Below are 20,154 nucleotides of genomic sequence, written 5' to 3'. Positions count from 1 at the left end.
TTATAAATTATGCTACTACAAAGACACATGCACACGTATGTTTATTGCGGCACTATTCACAATAGCAAAGACTTGGAATCAACCCAAATGTCCATCAGTGACAGACTGGATTAAGAAAATGTGGCACATATACACCATGGAATACTATGCAGCCATAAAAAAGGATGAGTTTGCGTCCTTTGTAGAGACATGGATGCAGCTGGAAACCATCATTCTTAGCAAATTATCACAAGAAGAGAAAACCAAACACCGCATGTTCTCACTCATAGGTGGGAACTGAACAATGAGCTCACTTGGACTCGGGAAGGGGAACATCACACACTGGGGCCTATCATGGGGAGGGGGGAGGGGGGAGGGATTGCAGTGGGGAGTTATACCTGATATAAATGATGAATTGATGGGTGCTGACGAGTTGATGGGTGCAGCACACCAACATGGCACATGTATACATATGTAACCTGCACGTTATGCACATGTACCCTAGAACTTAAAGTATAATAAAAATAAAAATAAAAAAAAAAAACTTACACAAGTCATTTAATTAAATTATTAGGTTCTTGGTTTCTTCAGCTGACAAGCTGAGATAAATAATAATTATAAACTCTAACTTCAAACATTAATCTGCGGATCGAATGAGAAGACAGATAGAAAAGCACTTAGAAGATTTAAAAAATTATCCAAATGAGACATTTTATTTCTGTTAGGATTTTTTAATTTTGAAATTTGTCATAAGATTTGCTTTGTCAATTCCTCCTAACAGTGTTGATTTCTCCTAAGCTTGCCTTTCAGTATTGGTGTTTGTCTTTTGAGCCCAGTCCTCTCCTTCCGCTTTTCACTCCCTGTCTGGTCCAAATCTGTATGAACTACACTCCGCTGATGGGTGTTACTTTCCTACCCAACCTGCTCCTAGAGGAAAGTCAGGGTTCACAGAGGCTCCCTCCAAATGCACAGCCATCAAGGAGAAACAATATTTGTCAGCTTCGGCTGCCATAACAAAATATAGACTGGGTGGCTTAACCAACAGAAATTTATTTCTCACCATTCTGGAGGCTGAAAGTCTGAGATGAGGAAGCCAGTATGGTCGGTTTCTGATGATGCCTCTCTTCCTGCCTTGTGGGCAGCTGCCTTTATAATGTGTGCTCACATGACCTTTGTGTAAGAGAAAGCGAGAGAGAGCTCAAGCACTCATATCTGGGCCCCACCTTTACAACCTCATTTAACCTTAATCATTACTTTATAGGCTCTATCTCCAAATTCAGTTTCATTGTGGGTTAGGGGTTCAACATATGAATTTTGGAGAAACACAATTCAGCCCATAGCAGACAATGCAGACAATGAGAATACTCTAAAGCTAGTCCCAGAAACAAAAGTAACCTGAGGAGATTTTATTTAATCCAATATTAATTTGCTCTTACCTTCCACTCTTTCTTTCACCTGCAGGGTCTTTCTCATGAAAGTGGGATGAGGGTATGCAGTATTCTCTTCGCAAAATGCGATCGCATTTTAGAAATAGAATTTCTTGCAAATTCAGAGAAAAGCAATGGAAATATACTCCCCAAACTATAAACAATGAAGAGTTCCCAGGTGGAATTGGTAGAAAGATAGGGGAGATGGAGGGTTGGTACTATGGTGTTTTCTATTCTACATACTTTATATTATCCATTTTTATATCATGAGAATGGACATGTATTACTTTGCAATTGAAAAGAAAAATAAACTGTAAATGGAAAACATAAATTGAACCAAAATGCTGACATTTAAGGAAATGTGTTGTGAATACCAAGCCTAAGGGAATAAAAAAGTTGACTTTTAGCATACTCTTTAGGCAACTCTGAATCACACTCCTGAATTCTCCTACTTTTTTTTTTCTATGATTTTAAGCTGGAAATAGATTCCTTAAGAACTTTAATAAATTATTAATTGTTAATAAACAAAAAGTTGAAAATCTTTAGAAATAAGGTTGCCTTTTTAAGTTACATCTCTCATTTCTTTGTGTATTATTTTAAAGATCTAATCTAAACTTCTATTTTTTCAAAGACTTGGCAAAGCATAAGATTATTGGCAAATTATTTAAGAATACCTATTTAAAATAATATTTTATGTGTTGTGGCTATTTTACATTATTCTAAGTCACGTAATCACACATGACATGAAAATGACTAATGAAGAGGGGTAGGTTGGGAAACAACTCATCTGGCTCATCTGTGGAACTCTGATCAGGTGATCCCTCTGTCACCAAGGGTAACTCATTTTTCCTGACTAGAGAGCAGTTGGTTTCCCTATATGTAACATAGGGACTGTGAGAATTTAGGAAAATTTGTCCTCAGTAGAGTACGTCCTTGAAAAACGTTGACTGCTCAAGAGAGTCCTATACATAAGAGTCCTATATATTCTATACTATAAATATATAGTAAAGAAATAAAATTGGCAAAATTACTAGCCACACTTACAGACAAATGACATATTTAACAATTGACCTTCTAAAAATTGTAACAGGTAAAAAGATACTCTTTCTAAGAACCAGGTTTATTCTGAATTGTACATTTTTTGCTAGATTCAAGAAGGATTGGGAGGATGGAAATCAACTCTTAGACCACCAGAGCAGGCAGAAAAGAATCAGGAACATCTTCATAAGCACCAAATCCAGTAAATGCTTTTTAATTGAATCAAACAGTTTGGAGTTGTTCAAATAATTCCGCTTCTCTTAATGTTCCACTATTAAACAGTGAACAAAGTGCAGCCACTGTCCTCAGGATGAAATAGATTTCTCCTACGCTTTGAGCTCAGCCAACTTTCTCCCAGTATATTTTTAGACTGCACAGGAAATACTAAAGACTAAGGAAGTTGGAATGTGACTGACCTTTTACCTGTAATGATACCAGCAATGCCAACATTCGCCACCAGTGATGTGGGGACAGAGCTGACGAGAACGCTTTGCTACGGAACCGAACGGCTTCTTTTCACTTGAGTTGATATCTATTCCTGTAGTTTTGCAATGCCCTATAATTACTTTAGACATCACTGATTTTAAAACAGAGTATGCCACACTTTATAATCTACTCCACTTAAAAGAAACCATAAGAGGCCGGGCACAGTGATTCATGCCTGTAATTCTAGCACTTTGGGAGGCCAAAGAGGGCTGATCACAAGGTCAAAAGATCAAGACCATCCTGGCCAACATGGTGAAACCCTGTCTCTACTAAAAATACAAAAATTAGCTGAGCATGGTGGCACACGCCTATAGTCCCAGCTACTCAGGAGGCCAAGGCAGGAGAATTGCTTGAACCCAGGAGGTGGAGGTTGCAGTGAGCCGAGATCACACCGCTGCACTCCAGCCTGGTGACAGAGCGAGATTCCACCTCAAAAAAAAAAAAAAAGGAACCATAAGAATACTATCATAATGGTGTTATCCTTGACTGAAGATCCAAACAGATTAGTGAAATAAGGCTCTAGCAAGATTATCTGCAGCATATCAACCAGACCGTTCTCTATACTTTAACATGGGGCCTCCCTGTGCAAGGTATCTTGTGAGGGTAGCCTGAATAAAGTGTGTAAATCATTAAAAGGTCTGGTCATTTAACATGAAGCAATTTATCAACATTTTGGTCACTGATACTTAACAGTGCAGCATAATTATGCTTTGAAAGCCTTTCACACTCAGCCATTAAATAACTTTGAACCCAGTTCATAGAAAACTTTATAAAATATTTCTTTCCTTCATAGTTGTAAACCAACAAAAGATGACGACATCATCTTCCTTTACTCTCATTTAATTGTATGAATCAGAATCAGGCTTTTAATTCATACCAGGTAATAAGTATCCACATATTAATTGAGAAACATAAATTTTTCTGTTACTCGAAAGTTTCCTTGACAGGATTCAGAGGTAGCAATCACCAAGTTCTGCTGAGAACACCTGCCAAACTGCTTGTCTCCCCTCCCAGAGCCACTGCTCTTGTGGTCTAAGCTACTACCATTGCTTGCCTAAATTACTGCAACTGCCCACTAACCACCCCTCCTCTAATGTATTCTCTCCATTTCACCAGAGACAGCTTCCTGAAAGGCAAATCTGATAATGCCTCTCCCCAACTTAATATCCTTCCATAGATTTCTATTGTTTCAAAACAGAATGCTGATTCCTGAAGACGGTAAAAATGATTGCACCCCTGCTGCTTTCTCTAGTCTTACTCCTCTATTGTTAAACCAGGGAGGGTTCTCACTTCCTTTAGCATTCACAAAAAAAAAAAAAAAAAATTACCTTCAAGTGGTAGCTTTTGTAATAATAGAGATGTTGCTACTTTTATATTATAATATAGAAAGAGGGATTCTTATCAAACTTATCAGTCCCTAGCCGGCCAGTCATTTTTGTGAAAGAGACAAGCATGTGGCAAATAGGCATGCTATGTTAAGTAACTAAATGATATTATAATATAGTGTCTGTATTTTTGAATTTTTAATATGTACCAAACATACATATGTACTTCCCATTTATTAAATCTCATCTAATTCTCCCAGTAGCCCTTTGAGGTGGGTAACATACCATCTCCATTTAACTATGAGATAACTGAGGGCTGGAACTATGGATTTGTTCACTCAATTTCCATTCATTCTCACTGGAGAGGTTGCAAAGACAAAAACAACATTTTCAAGATCTCCCTGCAGCTAGAGTCCTGGAAGGAAATTGGGTCCCAAAAGGTGGATACACACAAGTGTGGCATGAAGATATAGAAGGCAGACACCACCTTCCTATCCCTTCTTGGCTATTTCTGCTGACAACCAGAGTAAGGCTCCTAGCACCACATTCCAGGACCTAGTGTTCAGAAGCCATGGCAGCGATAATAGCAGCATTAGGTTCTTGACCCTGACATAGCTCCATTGCTGGTCTCAGAGTTGGTAGCTCCCCTGGTCAGTCAGTTTTGTAAAATATCTTTCCATTTCAAATACTTAAAGTTGTTTCTCTTTTCTTATATTGAACCTGACAGTGTGCAGAAGCCTATATGTTCATTAGACCACAGTTAAGCTGCTGAAACAAAGACACTCAAAAAATAGAGTGGCTTAGATAAGACAGAAATGTATGCTTCTTTATGTAACAATACAGAAGTGGGTGGTATCACAGCAGTGGAGTGGCTCTATTGTTGTCAATATGCAACATCTCTCTTTGGCCCAAGGCATCTCCAGTTGTTTGCTATTTCTCAGCCAGTTGCAGAAAGGGAAGTGGAATAAATACTCAATGATGTTCAAACACTTAAAAAACTCCCATTCATGTACTACTGGCTGTAACTGAGTCACAAAGCAATCCCTAGTCACAAAGAAGGCTAAGAGAATATAGTCACTAGGTAGGCAACCATGTGCCCTAAAACTAGGGTGGTTTGGGGTGCATTTTGCTAAAGAAAGGAAGAATGGTTAGTTACTAGGGTAAATTATCAGTTTCTGCCATGTCTACCCCTCCTCCCAATATCTATGCACACATTTCTTTTTGCAAATAGACACCACAGTCACCCCTATTTTTGAGTAGGATTCTAATCTATTGGATTCTATGTGAAAGTCAGAATAGCCAAAGTTTGTCCCTGGTCACAGTTTTTAAGCCAAGTCTTCTCTTTTATCTATCTCCTGGTCTCTGTGCTCAGCTTGTCTCTCTTTCCTTTCATTTAATGTTGGCTGACTTTAGTGGCAACCATGTGAAACAGGAAGGCAGCATCTTCAATGTAATCTTTGCTCTGGACTGGCTTCAATTGCCCAGCCAACTGAAGGCACTTAACAGTTGGCAATTGAATATTTAACAGAAGGCACGTGAAAAAAGCCTCCATCATCAAACTTCTCTACTGCTGTTTGGGATACAAACAGATTTTCCAACTCTGTATGACTGAGTCTTTCAAACACATTAGATTACAAGCCATAGGTAATAAGAACCTCCCTTATCAGAGCTATATTCTCTTCTGTCTTTGCTTGCTGGCTAATAATTCCATAACTTCCATTTCTTCTTATAATACATTGTTAAAAGTAGTGAGGACTAGCCAATATATATCTATATGCAAAGTTTTTCCCATTGAGCTAAAGGTCAGTAGGTGCATAGCCTGTCTTTCAAGTTATGATAGGTAACTGTTTTAGCAAATTACATATCACAGAATAACAAGTGTTACCAATGTTTCTAGATCAAATTTCGTACCCATGTCACCCTCTGCCTGTTGCTATTCAATGACACAAAACTTAGCTTTTTGTTATGGTAACACCCCACTTCTGGTTCAAATTTCTATATTAATTAGGGTATATGCTAAGGTATTCTTTAAAAAAAAAGACCCCCACCCCAAGTAGAGTGTCTTCATAACATAGAAATTTGTTTCTCTCTTACTTAACAATCCACAGGTGAGCAGAGATTCTACTACAGATATGGGACTCATTTATGGACTCTCTTCAGCTGTTCTATTGTTATCATTTCCCAGTCAGCAGAAATTGTTTTTTAAAAGTGAAATCCAGAAGATGCCTGCATTACTTCTGGTCACTTTCCATTGACAAGGACGCAGTCTTGTAGCTCCAAAGGATGCTGTGAAATATTATATCTAGTCAAGTAGCCATGTGCCTTGCTAATATTCAGGAATTCTATTACAAAAAGAAGAAGAAAAGGGATACCGAGACATAATTAGCAATCTCTTCCACCATGAGAACTGGAGGATTACAATTGCCTGACTCCAAATCTGAAAAGCAAAACTGCTTCCAAATGGTCTTCATTTATGTACAGAGTGTTAAGTCTCCCAGTATTGCTGTTTACTCTGCTGGTATATATTCTCTAGAATAAGTTGTGATGTCCTGGTTTGTCATCATGTTTTAACTTAATTATTCACTTATTCTAGCAGTCATCATTTATTGAATGCATACTATGTGTCAGCCATTTAGTTGTATAATAGGAATATAAAGATAATGAAGACAGAATGATCTGGGTTCATCATTCAGAATTTCTTTTTATTTGGATTATTTATTTAGAAAATTTATCATTCTTTTCTGAACATTATATAAAAAATTAAAATTTGCTTAAAAACAATTTCAAAGGAAAGCACACAAGGGAAAGGGTTTTATTTTTCACTCTCCTCAATTTTGTATTATTTACATCAATTGGCCTAACTAAAATTATACTTTGCTGTAAAATGTAGTGAATCATTTAAGGTACAAAAATCTTGGCAATAAGACCTAATTACACCTACACACTCTTACTAATCAAGTACTATATTGATACCACTTTCCATCAATAAAATGAAACTGCAATATACAAAATGCTTTTGTCCTTCACTGAGGGCCCCCAATTTGTAATCCTACTTCCTGTGGATCCAAAGCAACATCTGAATATTTCCCATAAGAATCCAAATGCAACGAGTACCTATTGTGTCAGTCAATTTGTACAAAATGTAAACAAACAGGAGAAAGCTCGTCTATGCTGTACGCTGTTAGAAGCGAAGATTAAGGTACCCCTCTGGAGGCATGGAGGAGGCTTCTGGAATGCTGATAATATTCTGTGTGTATACATCAGGGTGCTGATTGCACAGGTGCATTCAGTTTGTAAATCCCATCAATACCCTATACTGAAAATTCTAGTAGTAGTTTTTCATTGTCCATACTATTTAGAAGGCATTTAAAGAAATCAGTGGGATGCTAAGCACTGTACAAGCCACCGTGGAGGTTTCAAACAATATGTAATACATGTGCTCTTCCCTCAAAGAGGTACCTTTCTATTTTCCCCAGAATAAGGCAGCTGTGATGTGGGGGGAAAGATTGAGAATCTTTGAGAAGTTCTGGCACTGCATGTCCATGCATCAGTCCAGGCCGAGGGTCACCGCCCTGATCTTTAACTTTCTGAGTTATGTCAGAACTCTAAGATTCTCTGCTCTATAATTCTCTTCTGGTCAAATAGTCATGGTTGTCATTTTGTTCTTCTATTCTAAAGAAGTCTTTTTGGCACTAAGAATATCAAATTAGGTTGACACTTGAAACAAACGTGATTAAATCATAACAAATCTGTGTAGCTTTTTACCAAAAGGCAGGGCTGTAGGACTGAAAAGGGCTGGGACCCGGCACCCTGACTGCTGGTTTTTATGTTCAATGCCCTGTCACTAGCTTGCCTGGCCTTAAGCAAGGCTTATCATTTTTCTGGTCTTCAGTTTTGTTATTCGAAAATCAAGAGGGCTGGGCTCCCTCCAAATCCCTTCAGTTCTAAATTTCTATTTCTGAGTTAATTTGTTGAAAACTAAGAAGTAGCAGGACCAAGACTGGTTTTCTGGCTTAAGCCCAGTTTTCTTTCTACCCATATGTATGTTTAAAAAGTAACCTAAATTCAGATTTTAAAATTAATGTTGCCCGGTACGTGCTGGGCACTACCATGTGAGGCAGGTATGTTATTCCTTTTTCAGATGAGGAACTGACCATCAGAAAGTTAAGAGACTTGCCCCAGTGTATGCGCCTGATTGGTGCCAAAGGCAGGATCAAGGTCCTTCTGGCTCCAGAACTTCCCTCTCCTACCGGGGCTTGTAATACATCCAAAAATCAACAATAGGCCTAAAATAAATCCAATCTTAAAGCAAAAAGTCTTTCTTTTTCTAGTTGCCTCCAGTTGAGAAAGAAAAACAAGAATTGGGAGTTTCATTTATAAAGATAAAATTTCATGTCATTTGTTAAATTTACAAAACTATACACGCTTTGTAAAAGATCTTGTGACACCTCCAAGTCCTGGCATGTTTTAATACTTGACAAACGTGTCTTCGTTTGTGCCGCACTTCACATTTTATCTGAAGATCTTAATTCTTTGGGGGGTATAAAAGACTTTAATGGGCATAGAGTCAAAGATCAACAAGGATTTTCTGAGATTTGCTTTAAAATTTTACTGCCAAATTAGAAAGACTTACAGATAGACCACTCAACCTGCCATGACATCCTTTGTCAGGTGTCATATATGCTTTGCAGAAGTTGCCACCATGAAAACAACTGCAAGATGCAAAGGAAAATAGCTTTGTGGTGAGGTGCCATGAACAACACTCATAGCAAACTTAGAAACATTTTTTATGTTGTTTCAACCAGGCTGACGATTGTTTTAGAACAAGTCTCCTGCCATGGCCTGACACTTGATCCACAGAATTCCTTAAAAGACACTGGGCCAGGCAAGCAGTAATATATCATATGCCTGACTAAGGCACAAAACATCCTGGACATTGACATAACTCTCAAGGAGTTGTTAGAGTGATATAGCCTTAAAATATAATGGTATAGCCTTCCTGGGCTTATTTCTTTTAGACACTAGACCATCAATTAATATTTGAGAAACATGTATTATAAAAGTTTGCTCTGAGAAAAATTTACAGTATTTAGTCAGTCTTTATCATGTGATTCTTCGAGGCTGAATCTCCCATTTGATTTCTCTTCCCAGATTCCACCCTAAACTAAATACCAAGGTTTGGGGTTAACACTAATAATGGGACTGTTTTCTAACTCAAGCTTTATGACCTTGCATATTTGTTTTTTCCTGTGGTTGTAAATTAACATTATGTTCCCACTACACTTGTGCTCTCACGTATTCCTGCCCCTGCCCTGGCCCAGTGTACTGACCTTACTAAGTGCACAAATAGTGTCTCTTGGAAACTGCTTACGTTCAATAGCACTTTCTAGTGTTCCACGTATCATTTGTTAAACATGCTTTTGGAAGCTATCATGCCAGAGGCTAGGAGCTACTGATACAACATTAAACAAATTGGACATAGTGCTGTCCCCACAGAACTGACCACCAGAGATATGACCAGGAGATATGACCAAAGAGATACAAACAGGAACCCTGGGAATACCAAATGGGAGGGAAATCAAGGGTGCCGCAGAAACAGAAAGAGAGTCCGGCAGGAGAGGAATATTCTCCCATATACAGGAATCTAAATTCTACTTGATATTCTTGATATTCTATCTCTTATAAGCACGTGTAGTTCACACTTCTATTTGGGATCCCTATAGAACACAGAGAAAGAGGGATGCTCTACTTCCCACTCATTTGCAAGCTTGCATTTAGGGAGCACTCACCATATGGTGAGTCTGATGTATGCTGTAAATAGTAACAGTATACATATCCTGAGCCAGATGCTGTTTTAAGCATTTTACATATATCTGTGAATTTTTTCATTTAATTCTTACAATCTCTCTATGAGGTAGTATACAGTAGTGTCTCTATTCTACAGATGATGAAACTGAAACACAGAGAAGCTAAGTAACTTGCCTGAGTTGACACAGCTACTAACTTAGCAGCAGCATTTAAACTCAGATAGCCTGGCTCCAGCCTGAAGTCTTTGGCCCTTCCTTCCATGCCTCTCTACCCCAGCACATAGATCAGCAAGCACACCATGCCTCTCTTTCCTGCAGGAGCTCTCACTCCACTGGCAAAAGTGGGTATAAACACCTACACAGAGTACAAGGGTTATACTGGAAATATGAAGCACATGACTGCAACTCACAAAACAAACTTCAGAAGACATAGTCCACAACATTTATACAAAACAGAACATATTCTTCAAAAGAGAAATGGCTACCACTTATTGAGTGCCCCCTGCCAAGGTACCTAGCACTTCATTTAAGTTATCTCACTGCCTTCTCATAGCAATCATGCAAGGGGCATAGTATTGCTTCATCTTACATAAGAGGAAACTGAGGCTAAAAGAAATTGTGTGACCTGTTTTAGCTGAAGCTGAAGTTCTTTCCCTATTTATGTAGTCTCCTTAAAACACAATGCTTTGTCCTTACTCCTAAAAAGAGACAACAATGTCAGGTAACTTCATAACTTCTCTTTGATATAGAAAGTAAGGGGAAGTGTTTCTGTTCAGGCAGTTACCAGATTCACTTCCCAAATTCTGCAACAGGAAGCTGGTGCAAACACACCAAAATCTCATGCTCGCAGCAGCCTGACTGCTTAGAGACCTCCAGCTCTGGATTACACCATCCAAGGCTGACAGAAGCACTGCTGAAGGCACTTGCAAGGTATAAGGGTGCCACGTTGGAGCACTTCATCCCCGAGGCGAGGGTGATCCCAGGGACAAAGTGTTTGAAGAGCTCAGCAAATCATAAGGGGGAGGAAGAGGAAGAAGAGGGGAGGGGAGGGACTGGGACAGGATCCTTCCAGCAAAATCTTCCTTCAACAACAAAGGTTGCCTAACCCGTCCTGATCAGCTCAACCTCCACTTTTGGCTGCAAAGTGTCCTGGAATGGAAAAGAGAACTTAAAACCAAGTATTTGCATCCAGGATTTTAGAAGAGGAAGAGAAGTACATTTTAGCCCTGAAGTGTGAGATATATTGCTTCTAAGAATAAAAAAGGATAAAAATTGTAACTTTTTTAAACATATACTACAGTTTATAATAACAGCTTCTTTCCTCCTTCCTCCATCCCCCTTCCGCATAGAAAACACACTAACTGTACTAATTAAATCCACAGTAATAGAAAGTCAACTTAATATTAGCTTTTATTTATTTTTTTTAAGACACAGTCTTGTTCTGTCACCCCAGCTGAAGTGCTGTAGTGTGATCCCAGCTCACTGTAACCTCCACTTGCCGGGTTCAAGCAATTCTCCTGCCTCAGCCTCCCAAGTAGCCAGAACCACAGGTGCATGCCACCATGTCCAGCCAATTTTTTTATTTTTAATAGAGATGGAGTTTTGCCAGGCTGGTCTCGATCTCGTGGCCTTATATGATCTGCCCACCTCAGCCTCCCAACATGTTGAGATTACAGGCATGAGCCACTGCACTCTCTGTAGGGGACAGAATAGGAGCAAGCCATTAGATTTTCCAAATAGTAGAAAAAAGAAAAGAACATGGCAAAACAGCATTTGGTTATCAGCAGCAGCAATGACTCAAATACAAGCATAACAAAGGAAGGGATGTGTGGTTGAGTCAAGAAAGTAGTGACTTGTGTGAAAACCAAAGAGGAGTGAATACTGTTCCTTCTGGCCAATGAATGCAGACAGTCAGCGTGCTTGGAGCCTCATGGCATCCTGCTTTCCCCTGGGGCTGCTAGGGGGTTTAGGTAAATATAAACGTCTTCAAATAACACAAGATGTAAAAAATAGAAAGCACAGCAAACTGGAATAGTCATCAGATGATATATTTAGGAGAGCTTATTTTGCAAGCTAGAATTACAGAGCAGAGAGATGTGGTCAATTAAGAGTATTTAAGGACGAGTTTCTATGATGGGGGTGGGTGGCAAGATGGAGTTGTAATCCAGGACAAAGAATCAGAAGAGACCACCATTCTCCAAAGACCAGGTGATGATTTTAATAAACTGGCTCATGTGCTATCACCCCAACAGCTAGTTTCTATATGAAAACTAGTTCAAGATTTCAACAAGAGGAAGTGGTTTGCAAAAGAATCACCAAGAACCCAGAAGTGTTTAGTGGGGAAAAAAAAAAAAAAAAAAAGCTACATGAGGTAACAGTTGATTTGTGTACTATTTAGGCTATGCATCTTTTAAAAGGGGGGTGTCCTACCAGCAGGTAGGACCATTAAAAAAGACACTGCTGCAAAATTCCTACACTCCCAAAGTTCTTCATGGCCTGCGACACACTGTCAAGTCCCTATCTCCTAGACTAGAGCCTCATAGTTACCTACTTCGATAGTGCAGGAATTGTGCTCATTTTACAGATGGGAAACTGAGGCACAGAGAAGTAAAACAATTTTTTTGAAGGGTCACACAGCTAGTAGGTGACAGAGTTAAGTCCACCCTAGAGACTGCATTTTAAATGAGTCAGTTGGTGTAATCACAAAAACAATTATTCTATGATCTGGGTTTTTTTCCCTACTGATTATTGAGATATAAACACTTTGCATGACTTTTTTATTTTAATCCTTACAAAAACACTTTGACATTTGTAATATTGTCCTTTTGGCACCAGCATTTATTAGACTTTGTAACTTTAACAGCATCACTTAAAGTGAGGTATCTGCTTCAGTTTCCTCCTCTCTTATTTTAATCTTCAGTTATTTTAAGGATTCAACTCATTTATTCATGAAAAGCACTTGGAATAGCACCTGGTACATGGCAGGGGTCTGTTGGTGTAAGCTGTTATCATTACTGCTGACCTGGTCAAAAACCTGAATTGCAGACATTCCCTTATTACCATACTAAGTCATATCAACTTCTTTCTAGTGTTTACCATATGCTTCAAAACAAATTAGTTTGCCAAATATAAAAGAAATATGCCTAAATGAAAATGTATGCCTTTATACTAATGAAATGTAATTGTACCTAGAATGGTGACTGACACAAATTATTAGGTCATTGAATATTTCATAAGTGTATTAACAAATGAATGGGCAGCCAAATAAAGGAATAAATGATCAAAAGTTCAAACAAGAAAGTGAATAACTAGTGGCTGGGCGCGGTGGCTCACAACTGTAATCCTAGCACTTTGGGAGGCCGAGGCAGGTGGACTGCCTAAGCTCAGGAGTTCAAGACCAGCCTGGGCAACATGGTGAAACCCCATCTCTACTAAAATACAAAAAATTAGCTGGGCATGGTGGCATGTGCCTGTAATCCCAGCTACTCGGGAGGTTGAGGCAGGAGAATTGCTTGAACCAGGGAGACAGATGTTGCTGTGAGCAGAGATAGCACCACTGCACTCTAGCCTGGGCAACAGAGCGAGACTCCGTCTCAAAAAAAAAAAAAAAAAAAGAATATGTAGCAAACAAAATTATGAAACTTAAATTAATCTGCAGAACCTGGGAATAAATAAATCAAAAAGGAATAAAATGGAAAGCAACATTTTTTTATTTTCTAAGAATTGTTTTTCAATATTTCACTTAATTCACTGTAAACCATGTATCTATTAAATGCAATTAACATTTTCAAAAGTAAGCAGTATGAAGTCACATAAAAAGCTAATAAAATCAACATCCAATTATAAGAGAACCTCACTGAAATCTTATTCAAAATTGAGGAAGGAAGTCTATAGTCACATTTTTATTTCATCCTTAATTTCCCACGCTTTTCAAAGAGCCGTATTATAACTCTTTCTCAAATATTTGCGAGGAAGTATTTTGACTGTGAAAATAGATGCTCTGAGAATACCTAAGCTAAATAAATATTTACATTCTGCCTTTTTGAACAATTGACTTTGTTCTTCAGCATTTAGGTCAAAATACTTAAATGTTTTAAAACATCAATAACAAAAGGATATGATTTTTCATCAGATAGTCTAAACTTACAGGTTTTAGCAAAACCTTCACAAGAAGGAATTGAGTAATTTAGAAATGTTAATGTACACACACCGTAAAAATAAAAAAGGGGGGATGTTGGCCACTTATTCTTTTTAACTCAAAAAAAAATCTCTCTTCCTCTTCCTTGTGTTTATGTAGTTAAGCTGTGGTGAGCATTTACATCCACTTACATCATTATAATGACAACCTCAGTTTGCTGACTTTATGTAGGATTTATATTAAAGGAGTCTTGGAACTTAGTATGCCTTAGTTCATTTTCAGAGCATCCTTGTACATCACCATGTGACTAGTATCTTATCTGTATCATACAAAATTAAAACCAGATGTACTAGGAGACAAAGCTGCTTTTTCAAAGGAGATAAAGTCACATAATTATCAACTTAATGAAACTTGGCTTCAAACTCTTATCTTCTCTTAATACAGCCAAGTTTTTCCCCACTAGATTATTCTTCCTTTACATAAATGTATGAAGTCATGGTGGCAGCTGAGCAGAAAGAACTGACTACCTGGAAAAACTCCAAGGTTTTTTTGAGGTTGGGCTAACCTGACCCAGCAGAAGCTCTGAGACTTGGAAGAAAGGGAAGGAAGGCTGTAAGAACTATTCATGTTTTTTGACAGTGAGTAACACGTAAATTACTGATAACAGGTCAGCAAAATGAAAGTGTAAAAAAAGGTGAGAAACGTCAGTGTTTCATAATAAACTTTCGTCATGGGCTTCACTGGAAACTCTTGTTAACCCTGAGCTGTATATCCGAGCCTTGGAGCAAACCCTCCTTCCATTTGACCTCTCCTTTGAGTTGTAGGAGCTGCTCCTGTGGGTGCTAGAAAACAAGGTTCTCCTGAAGTTGACTTAGAACAGGTGGCTTTGTGTGAGGAGACTGCAGAGGTGTGTCAGGTGTGTCCAGTTGCACAGAATTGTTCACATTTTTGACACTGGAATTTTGCACATTCTTTGGAAATAAGCTGTTCATTTGGATTCCCACAGTCACCTCTCTCAACCCTGACTTGAGCTGCCAAGACTGAGTCACTTTCTCTCCTCAGTGGGTCATATTACTGTTGGCAGGTTCCACCTGTTTTAATATTTGCTTGATAGCAAGAGTGATCCTTGAGAGTTGAGTGACAGGGGCTGCTGAGCAGGCTTCCAAACCAATTGTGGGAGAGATCAAGATAACCAGTCACCTACAAGAGGAATTATGAAGACAACTAAGCCAAAAAGAGAGTGTTCTAATAGATACATTTGTCCCAAGATCTTTCTTGGGATTAACCAGTGTTGGGCAAGGTATCAGTTTAAACAGAAGTAAGAGAGGAAGTAAGCTTAAAATGCAGCAGAAAGAATGCTGGTCTGATAGACTGGAGAACTTCAGAACATTTTGGAGGAAAAAGAGTAGATCTCTACATAGATCTCTAAAGTAGACACCTGGAGATAATATCCATCATGAGCCTGTTCAATACTAAAATTCTCTGGGAGGAAACAGACTTCAGCCAAATGAAGCACCTTTAAGAGAAAATCCAACCCTTAAGTTCTTTCATCCTTGCCCTCCACGACACCCTGCTAACAATTGTTTTGCAAATAAATTGCTATATTCCTGAATATAATGCCAGAAACCAATTTCTTCCAGCACAGCTTTTCACCCTACTTAGCTTCTCAAAAGGATCACCCCTTTCCTACCATCTCCCATCAGTGGATGAAGTGATAGTCCCACTTAATAACGATTTAAGCAGTGGGCAAAGTTCTCAGTTATGCTCTACCTTGACCTTGCAAACCCAAGAAAGGGTTGTCAGCTCTTATAGAAGCAGGAAACCATGTCAGGGTGTGGTAGAGAGAGCAAGTAGTTAAAGAGAAGCTCAAAGCCAGGCAGGATGGTGTGCACCTGTAGTCCCCAGCTACTGGGAGGCAGTGGAGGGAGAATGGCTTAAGCCCAGGAGTTCCAAGTTGTAGTGCACTATGATCATGCCACTGCATCTGCACTCCAGCCTGGGTGACAGAATGAAACTCCGTCTCTAACAGAAAAAAAAAGAAGAAGAAGCTCAAAGGACCTGGGCTTTCATTTCATCCTTGCCACTTGCCATTTGTGTGGCTTTGTGTTAGTAACTCGACAGCCCTCTACCTGCTTTCTCCCTCATCAAAACCTACTAATGTCAGAATGTGGCTCTTGGCAGATTGTCTTTCTTCCTCCTACACCTGGAAGGCATCAATAATCAACATTTCCATGGGTCACTCTAGTTAAAGGTTTCATGTCATTCCCTAACGACATTTTTATTTCTAGAATATGTATATTCTGATCATTATGAGCCCAGGAAAAATCCAAGAGATGGTCAAGGCCATCAAGTTCAACACTCAATTTGCTTAAAGTCAACCCTTTATAAGCCAGCTGACATAATGTTAATAATATTCATATATATGTATGTGTGTTTATGTTATTAACATTATGTCGGCTGACTTATAAAGGATGGACTTTAAACAAATGTATCTATGTATATCTGTATACATATAAACATGTATATATATGTATATACACACATGCATATATATAGACATATGTGTGTATGTGTGTATGTATATATCTGAAATCTAGCCTCTCGAAAAATAATTCACTCTAAGGGACAAGAGTAATTTTGTGATTGAAAATTATTTCAATGTAGGAATCATCAGCAAAATCAGTTAAAATGTAGACTTCGGGTAATTGTGCAGCATGTCAGTCTATGTCTGAATAATCTGTTATTTTCTTGATACTTTTCTTCAACTGCAATAAGCACTGATATTTACAAGATATTAAAATACCTGTATTTAAACCAGAACATTAAATGCCATCCCAATTCAACATTTTTCTAGTTGAGGAAGAGGAAATTGAAGGAAGAGGAGGCTGAGTTTTCATTAGATGATATTTGTGGTCTTTTTTACGATCATTGTGCTTAATCATATTATTACTACATTGTTACTAAATTTTGATCTTCTATAAAACTTTGAGATCATGAAACAGCCAGGAAGGATGCAGGGATTGCTATATCTTCATCAGCAAATGGGAAGAATGGCACTGGAAAATGCAAGAGTTTATCATAAATCACAAATATAGGTTTCTGAGATAAAAAGAGAGAACAGAATTCCTGATCCCAAGCATGAAATTGCTCTCTTTTACTGTAACACATGTTCAAAGCGGTCCAGTCTAGTGGCCTTTTCTCCATGCCTCACAAGAATCAGGCATTGGAGAAATTACGTTGTTCTTCAACCCCCTTATGTTTCACAGGTAACACTCTGAAACCCACAGAATGTATGTGACTTGCCCAAGATCATTTGTTAGTAAGAGAGAATGAACTAGGACCTAGGTCTCCTTCCTACCTCCTCAACATGGCCCTTTCCCAGACACTACACTGCTCAGTTCCGCATTCCATCATAGAGCAACTGGACTAGACTGGCCCATTCACTCAGCACAAATGTACTGAGAACACACCTAACATGCTAAGTCCTGGATATAAGACAAAAAATGTAAGATTCCATCCTCCCCCTTCCCAAAGGAAAAAAAAAAACCAACAAAATAGTCAAAATAAACAGGTAAATAGGTGAGGACAAGACTTAGCACAGGCTTTAAGATTGGACAGACCTGGACACATAGCCTGACTCTATGCTCTACTAACGGTGTGACCCTGAGCTTCTGTGTTCTCTTGCATAAAATTGTGAAAATGTTTCAGAGGTGGTTTGTGAGGAGTGAATGTGATAGCATTTATTTTCTTAAAATAGCATAGTATCTGGATATATTATTACTATACTGCTATTACTCTAGTAAGGGGCTCAGCAATGGTGGTAATTACCACTACTACTGGTTGACATGAGACTGACAGAGGGAGGAGTACTTGTGGTCCCTTTTCTTCATTCTCCCATCAGACAGCCTAAAGTCTTCATCTTCCTGTCATCTGTACCACACAAATGGGGAGAGTTATTGGTAAGTTACAAGGGGCCCCGGAATGCCTCATTTAATGGGTTCTGCCTGCAGCAGGACTTAGTATCTCTCGATCTCTTTCTCTCTCAATTTCTCAGGCTGACTTTCTCAGTACACCACCACTATTTAATTCTTCAGAGGCAATGAGTCATCCACCAGTCCAAACTTGTGCATGTTCCTGCAAGATATAATTTGGAACCTTTGCCTAATAAGTTTTTATTAATAGTAAGATGATCAGACTAAGATGAAAATTGCTACACTAAAAAACAAAAAGAACTATACTGAGAGCTTTCCCAGATATGCCCTTTATCCGTTGTCTTTATAATTCATTTAACTTATCACAATGTAGGGCATTACATAAAAAAGCAACATGGGATCCCTATCCTCACAAGCTCTCCTGGAGGAGGCAGAATAAATACTGGTAAACACCAAGTAGTGAACATGGAAACACAAAGGCAGTTAGGGCTACATAAAGACAGGCACGTCAGTATTCAGGAGGGAGAACAACTATAAGAAACAAGAGTTAGCAGAATGTCGATCAGAAATGAAGCAAAACAGCACCTGTTTGGAAAGACTTCAAGGGAAGAGTTCTGAAGGGCAGTGGGTGATGAACGGAGAGGTGGCTTCAGGTTTGAAAAGAAACAACAAAGCAGGGATGTCAGGAGATAACAGGAAAAGTAGCCCTCTAAGAGCAGACAGCAAAGGTGAGGGGACTTGCAAATTCCTCTTGTTTATAAACAAGAGTTAAATAAATCTGATTTATTAAGGCAGATGTGAATTATATTGCACTCTCCTCCCATTACTTGTTTACCTGTATTAATCAGGTAATGAGTCAGCTTTCTGCTCACGGTTATCACAAATGGGAATAAGAATGTCCTAAAGCCGAACCCCAACATATAACTTCAAAGGTCCAGAAGTGAATCATTGGCTTCATAGAGATCTCTGAAAGGTTAGAGACATCTAGAAATAATGACAGGACTTTTTAAAAATTATTAAAAATTATAAGAAGAGGATCTAGAAAATTACAGAAATACTTATTTTTTTAATTCTAAATGTTTTACCATGTCTTGCCACATATGATGGCAAGTTTTTAATAACTAGTTTTTATTATTAGTTGTACTGGCAAGATTTTTGTACAACGTTTAATACAACAGCACCATGTTGTCAATGGATACTTTTATAAACATTTGTTGACTAACTTGGCTGTGCTTCTTACTACAGTCATGAGACTCACATATCAAGAAACCTTGATTCGCTCCTCTACAAAGTCACTGCAGGCCACATGGGTAAAATTTATATAGAAAAATGATAATTCTCATTTAGCAAGCTTGTTTGATGTGACAGGAACTATTCTAGTGCTTTACTTATCATTTCCAATCCTTGATGATTAATGAATATCACTCTATGATAAAGCAGATGTCATTACAGATGAGAAAACAAGGGCTTAGAGAAGAGAATCAACTTCCTCAAGGCACACAATTAATATGTCACTGAGAGGAAACTACAGTCCAGCTCTACCTAATGTCAAAGAGAGAGGAAGGAAAGAAAGAAAAGAAGAGAGAAAGAAAGAAAGAAAGAAAGAAAGAAAGAAAGAAAGAAAGAAAGAAGAAAAGAAAAGAAAAAGGCAAGGAGGGAGGGAAAAGAGAACTATACCTCAAATTTTGAGAGACAGAGAGAGAAAGATAGATAGATCTAGAAAAAGGGAGAAAGAAATCATAAAAACAATTCACCCTTCTTAAACAAGGCACAGCTGGAGGATTCAAATCAATTATATTTCCCAACCCAGGAAATGTTTAGTAAACCACAGATTTTTTAGGGCTCCAACATTATTCCACAGCACCTCTTTCCAAACACCCTTTTTCTTCTATTACTATATATTACTGCATATTTTTAGAAAATATTGGTAACTCATCAATGAATCTCTCCCTTCTTTCCCAGCAAGGAAGGGAGGGAGAGAGGAAGGGAGGGAGGGAGGAAGGAAGGAAGGAAGGAAGGAAG

The 20,154-nt window shown here is 38.4% G+C and overlaps 2 long non-coding RNA genes across 2 annotated transcripts in view; both read right to left on the bottom strand.

Annotated features, from left to right (window-relative positions):
* LOC111555281 overlaps positions 1-1,092 on the bottom strand; it is a 220,675-nt gene extending 219,583 nt beyond the window's left edge. Inside the window, exon 1 of the long non-coding RNA XR_002735480.2 lies at positions 1,040-1,092. This is a non-coding gene — a long non-coding RNA (uncharacterized LOC111555281). The remainder of the gene's footprint in view (positions 1-1,039) is intronic.
* Positions 1-20,154, bottom strand: part of LOC111555282 — a 481,645-nt gene that overhangs the window by 399,211 nt on the left and 62,280 nt on the right. The gene's annotated exons all lie outside the window — the stretch shown is intronic.

The sequence above is a fragment of the Piliocolobus tephrosceles genome, chromosome 10, assembly GCF_002776525.5.
Source record: "Piliocolobus tephrosceles isolate RC106 chromosome 10, ASM277652v3, whole genome shotgun sequence".
Classification (NCBI taxonomy): domain Eukaryota; kingdom Metazoa; phylum Chordata; class Mammalia; order Primates; family Cercopithecidae; genus Piliocolobus; species Piliocolobus tephrosceles.
The sequence above is the reverse complement of the archived record's forward strand: the minus strand, read 5'-3'. Positions and strand labels throughout refer to the sequence as shown.